Here is a 6988-nt window from a genome sequence, read left to right on the forward strand (position 1 = left end):
TTTTCAGGAAATGTTAGAAAATATTTCTAGTATAAATACATCTCCAAGGACTATCTCTTGTTTCCTGGAAACACTGTTCTAGCAAAAAAATCTTACTAAAATTTGTTTTGGTAAGTCAATTTTTGCTGAAATAAATTACTTTCTAAAACTTTAACCCATGTTAGTGCCTTTTTATGGAAAAATTAGAAAAGTACTTCTAGTAATAATATGTCTCCATAGACCATTAGCGCCACATGTTTCTTGGAAACACTTTTGTAGTCGAAAACAATTACTAGGAAAAATTTGTGGTAAGGAAATTTTTGCTAAAACAAATTACTTTCTACAACTATTAGGCCTTTTTAGTGCCTTTTTTTTCAGGAAACATTGGCAAAGTATTTCAATTAAAAATACGTCTCTAGGGACAATTTTGTAGGAAAATTCTTTGCAACAAAATTTTGCTAAAAAAAATTACTTTCTACTACTAAAAGACCTTGTTAGTACATTATTTAGGAAACATTGTAAAAGTATTTATAGTAAAAATACCTATCCAGGGACCTTCAGTGCCTCATGTTTCCTTGAAAAAAATTTCAAGCAAAAAATTCTTACAAGAAAATTTTTACTAAAACTAATTACTTTGTACAACTACAAGGCTTGTTAATGTATTGTTTAGGAAATGTTGGAAAAGTATTTCTAGTAAAAACACGTATGCAAGAAAAACGTTTCTAGCTGAAAATTCTATCTTGGAAATGTTTTTGCTCAAGGCGTTTTTTCTGAATCAAATTACATTTTACAACTATAAGGCCTTCTTAGTGCTTTTTTTTTCAGGAAATGATGGAAAAGTATTTCTAGAAAAAAAATATCTCCAGGGACCATTAGTGCCTCATGTTTCCAGGAAACACTTTTCTAGCGGAAAATTATTAAAAGGAAAATTTTGTGCTAAAACAATTTTTACTAAAACAAATAACTTTCTGCAACTTTATGGCCTTGTTCGTGTACTTTTTTAGTAAACCTTGGAAAAGTATTTGTAGTCAAAATATGTGTCCATGGACCATTAGTGCCTCCTGTTTCCCTCCAAACACTTTTCAAGCTGAAAATTTTCTACTCAAAAAATTTTACTGAAACAAATTACTTTCTACAACTACAAGGCTTTGTTATTGTATTTTTTCTTGAAACATTGGAAAAATATTTCTTTTAAAAATATATCTATAGGGACCATTAGTGCCTCATGTTTCTTGAAAACACTTTTCTAGCGAAAAATTCTTACTAGGTAAATTTTTTGGTAAGCCAACTTTTTTTTGAATCAAATTACTTTTAACAACTATAAGGCCTTGTAAGTGCATTTTTTTTTGGAAACATTGAAAAATTTGACCAGGAAAATATTGTGGTATGGCAATTTTTGGTGGAGAAAATTACATTTTACCCTATAAGGCCTTATTAGTGCCTTTTTTAGGAAATGTTGGAAAATTATTTCTTGTAATAATTTGTCTCCAGGGACCATTAATGCCTCATGTTTCTTGGAAATACTTTTCTAGCAAAACATTTTACCAGGAAATTTTTTGAGGTAAAACATTTTTTGCTAAAACAAATTACTCTCTACATCTATAAGGCCTTGTTGATATATTTTTTAAAGAAACGCTGGAAAAATATTTCTAGTAAAAATATGTGTCCAAGGATCATTAGTGCATGTTTACACGAAGCACTTTTCGAGCTGAAAATTCTTACCAGTAAAATTTTGTTGAAACAAATTACTTTCTACAACTACAAGGCCTTGTTAGTGTATTTTTTCAAGAAACATTGGAAAAGTATTTCTAGTAAAAATACGTCTGTAAGGACCATTAGTGACACATGTTTCCTAGAAACACTTTTCTAGCTAAAAATTCTTACTCGGAAAATTTTTTATTAGGCAAATGTTTCTGAATCAAATTACTTTGAACAACTAAAGGCCTTGTTAGTGCATTTTGTTTTTGGAAACGTTGAAAATTCAGACCTAGAAAAATAGGTGGTAAGGCAATTTTTACTGAAATAAATTACATTTTACAACTTTAAGGCTTTGTTGGAGCCTTTTTTCAAGAAAAGTTGGTAAAATATTTGTAGTAAAAATATGTGTCTAGGGACCATTAGTGCCTTATATTTCCTTGAAACACTTTTCTAGCCTAAAATGCTTACAAGGAAAATTCTGTGGTAAGACAATTTTTGCTGAAACAAATGACCTTCTATAACTGTATGGCCTTCTTAGTGCCTTTTTTTTTTTAAGGAACATTGGAAAAATATTTTCACTTTTCTAGTTGAAAATTCTTATCTAGAAAATTTTGAGGTATAGCAATTTTTACTGAAACTAATTACTTTCTACAACTTTATGGCCTTGTTAGTTCCCTTATTCATGAAACGTTGGAAAAATAATTCTTTTAAAAATACGTCTCCAAGGACCATAAGTGCATATTTTATGGAAACACATTTCTAGCAAAGAATTCTTACCTGGAAAATTTTGTGGTAACACAATTTTTTTTGAAACAAATTACTTTCTACAACTACAAAGCCATGGTTGTACCTTTTTTTAGGAAACATTTGCATAGTATTTCTTGTGAAAATGTCTCTAGGGACCATAACTACATCATCTTTCTTGAAAACACTTTTCTTGTTAAAAATTCTTATGTGGAAAATTCTTTGGTAAGCCAATTTTTGCTTAAAAAAATTACTTCCTGCAACTATAAGGTCATGTCAGTGCATTTTTTCAAGAAACATTGGAAAATTATTTCAAGTAAAAATATGTCTCCTAACAACATAAGTGCCTCATGTTTGTTGGAAAAACATTTCTAGCTAAGAGTTTTTACCAGAAAAATTTTGTGGTGAGGCAATTTTTCTGAAACAAATTACTTTCTACCACTATAAGACCTGGTTAATGCGTTTTTTGTAGTAAATATTGGAGAAATACTTTTAGTAAAAACACGTCTCTAGGGACCACTAGTGCATGTTTCCAGGAAACGTTTTCTAGCAGAAAATTCTTACTAGGAAAATTGTGGTAAGTCATTTTTTGGTGAAGCAATTTAGTTTCTCCAACCATATAGCTTTTTTCTTGTATTTTTCATAAAACATTTGAAAAATATTTCTAGTAAAAATATGTCTCCATGGACTATTAGTGCCTCATGTGTTCTGGCAACACATTTCTAGTTGAAAATTTTGTGGTATGTAATTATTGGTGAAACCACAATACTTTGTACAACTATAAGGCATTGTTTGTGCATTTTTTGAGGTAACACTTTTCAAGCAAAAAATTCTTACCTCAAGTTTCCTAGAAACACTTTTCAAGCAAAAAAACCTTACCTAGTGTTGGAAGATAGGGCCCAAGCCCACACGACCAAGGAAGGCCCACATATATAAGAGTATTATAAGATAGGCCACATGACCAAAGAAGATCCACAAGATGGGCCCAAACCCATAAGAAGTAGGACCCACAATGGTTACCATGAGCTGGCATCCTGATCACATCAGTAGGAAAATCAAGAAGGTTTCACAAAAGTATCTTATCTTATGGTCACGTCAAATAAGAGTTTTATTTTGAGTTATGTTTGTCTTTTATCTATATTGAGTTATTTAATTATGTTAGGAACTATCTTTAAGTGTTAGAGTTTGGGTGTAATTGGGACAAGGATAGTTTTATTGTAATTAGACTCCACTACCTTCCTCTATTATAAATAGAGGTTCATGTACTCTGAATACAAAAAGTTATTGATGTCGATGAAGTATTTAACTTTTCCATGACTTCAACGTGGTATCAGAGCAGGTTCTGTGAGTTGACTTGGTCAACTTACGGAGGTAATGTGATCCTTTTCTCTAAACCCTAAACCCTAAGTCTAGTTAGTTGTTATTTTTTTCAATCCCTATACTGTAGATTTCCTTACGATTTTTACCTCTATACGGAGTTTTTCATATTAAAAATTATATATTTACAGAAATATATTTTAGTCTACTTTCCAAATAAAAATGAAAGATGTCAATATTTGAATGAGTGAAGATCAGATTGCAAAAAGGTTTGAGCAACAACAACAATCTTCATATTGCGAGGTATTTTTTGCTATCAAGAACCAGACTTTATATGGTGAAATATATATATCAAAAGAAATATCTGTAAGTCTATTCTTTAACTATTCAACCAATTTTTTTATCTGAGTTATCTACAAAGATAAATCGATATTTGAAACAGCAAAGGTCAGATTGAAAAAGAGGTTCGACCGGCAACAAAAAGCTTCAAATTCTGAGGTAATTTATGCTATCAAGAAAGAGACTTTATATGGAGAATTATATATCAAAAGAAATATACGTAAGTTTATTTTCTTACCTATTCAACCAATCCCTAGTATGATCTTTTTATAAGGAGATATTGATCTTTGAAGAGTCAATGATCATTATGGAAAAAACTGGAGAAATAGTATTTAGTTCAGCTAGATGACAAAGATCGAAATATATCAGATTATTTATCTTCTGAAAATTATATTTTATGAAGCTAAGTTATAATTGGATGAAATGTATTTAAGTCTACTTTTAGAAGGAAAACATTTCATGTCAATCTGATCTATATTGAAATATATATTCGAATTGGAAGAATCAAAGGTCATGCTGGTATTCTGTTACATTGAAAATCCTAATTTAAGCCAATTGTTTTGCGTCACTATTGGAGTTGATATATCAGAAAAATATCTCACTTCTCCCTGGTTTGAGGGCTTATTTATACATCTCACTTATTTTGGCTTATTGCTACATCTATGATATTTGGTTCAAGTTGCGATCACTTATGATACTTGGTTCAAGCTGGAATCACTTATTGCTACATCTATGATATTTGGTTTGTGTTATATGTGTTGGAAGATGGCTGTGTTATATACAGTTACTGCTATTATGTCTCTTTGGGGACACTATTGTATGGGTTCTCTTTCGTGTTCTATATCACAATTAGGAAACCATGACGAAGGAACTTATTATCAAACATAACTCAAACTAAAACTCTTCTTTGACGTGACCGTAAGATAAGATACTTGTGCGAGTCCTTCTTGATCTTCCAATTGATGTGATAAGGATGCCAGCTCATGGTAATCACTGTGGGTCCTACTTCTTATGGGTTTGGGCCCATCTTGTGGGCCTTCCTTGGTCGTGTGGCTCATCGTATAATAATCTTAGATATGTGGGCCTTCCTTGGTCATGTGGGCTCGAGCTTATCTTCCAACATAACTAGAAGGCAACATTAGTGTTTTTTTAGGAAACGTTGGAAAAGTATTTCTAGTAAAATTATGTCTCCAGGGACCATTACTGCCTCATGTTTCCTGTAAACGGTTTTTTAGATGAAAATTCTTACCTTGAAAAGTTTTTGGATAAGAATTTTTGCTGAACAAAATTATTTCTACATCTATAAGGCCTTGTTAGTGCCTTTTTTTTAGGAAATGTTGAAAAAATATGTCTAGTAAAAATACGTCACCAGAGACCATTAGTACCTCTTGTTTCTCTCAATCACTCTTGTAGAAAAAAATTTATACCAGGAAAATTTTTTGTCAGGCATTTTTTTATGAAACAACTATAAGTCCTTGTTAGTGCATTTTTATCAAGAAACGTTGGAAAAGTATTTCTAGTAAAAATTTCTCCAGGGACCATTAGTGCCTCATGTTTCTTGGAAATACTTTCGTAGCAAAAAATTCTTACTAGGAAAAATTTCTTGTGACACAATTTTTGCATAAACAAATTACTTTGTAAAATTATAAGGCCTTTTAGTATCATTTTTCAGGAAACGTTGGAAAAATATTTCTTTTAAAAATACCTCTTCTGAGATCATTAGTGCCTAATGTTTCTTGGAAATTTTATTGAAGGTGAAAATTCTTACGAGTAAAATTTTGCTGAAATAAATTACTTTCTACAACTATAAGTCCTTGTTAGGGCATTTTTAAGGAAATGTTGGAAAAATATTATTAGTAAAAATACGTCTCTAGGAACCATTATTGCCTCATGTTTCCTGGAAACACTTTTCTAGCTGAAAATTCTTACTAGGGAAATTTTGTCGAAACAAATTGTATTCTACAACTATAAGGTCTCTTTAGTGCCTTTTTTCAGGAAACGTTGGAAAAGAATTTCTAGTAAAAATATGTCTGGGACTATTAGTACCCCATGTTTTCTAGAAACGTTTTTCCAAATTAAAATTTTTAGTATGAAAATTTTGAGGTAGACAATTTTTTTTGAAGGAAATTACATTTTACAATTATAAGGCCTGGTTTATGTATTTTTTCAGGAAACGTTGAAATTTTTTTGTCAAAATATTTCTCGAGGGACCATTAGTGCCTCATGTTTTCTAGAAACACTTTTCAATCCAACAATTCATACCAAGAAATTTTGCTGAAACAAATTATTTTCAACAACTATAAAGCCTTGTTAATGCAAATTTTCAGAAAGCGTTGGAAAAGTATTACTTGTGAAAATAAGTCTCCAGTAACCATTATGTTAAATTTTGGAGCGTAATCAATATGCCCTATGTTGAGTTAGGCGCTGTTGCTATGGTTTTATCACTCGGAATAAGATCCTCAATTGGCGACCGAGAAGAGGTTAGAGAAAAACCACCTATAAGCATGTGCGATTTTTCTTGTAAACTATTTCATCTTTATAGTAGATTACTACAACGATGGAAGACAGGACGTAGTCTCACCTTGAGGCAAACCTATATAAATATGTTGAATTTAAGACCCCATTACTGATATCTCGAGCAAGGTGAGAGAGGGAAAAAGAAAAAGAAGGAGAGAGAAAGCTCTCGGGTAGAGAAGAGAGAAGAAGAAAAAAGAAGAAAGAGTATATGCAAGAAGAGAACTCTACACAAGAGAGAGAGAGAGAGAGAGAGAGAGAGAGAGAGAGGAGAACTCCTTCCTTTGATGATTTTATTCCAAGTACAAGCTCCTCTATTCATAGTAGAGGAGTGATAGAGTCCAAGATCACATTCCAAAGATAACTCACCTAATTTAGAAGTCTAACATTTAACTCT

The sequence above is a fragment of the Aristolochia californica genome, unplaced genomic scaffold, assembly GCF_029961685.1.
Source record: "Aristolochia californica isolate CCGP_79_NKW_82.1479 unplaced genomic scaffold, dmAriCali1.0.hap1 SCAF_4, whole genome shotgun sequence".
Taxonomy (NCBI): domain Eukaryota; kingdom Viridiplantae; phylum Streptophyta; class Magnoliopsida; order Piperales; family Aristolochiaceae; genus Aristolochia; species Aristolochia californica.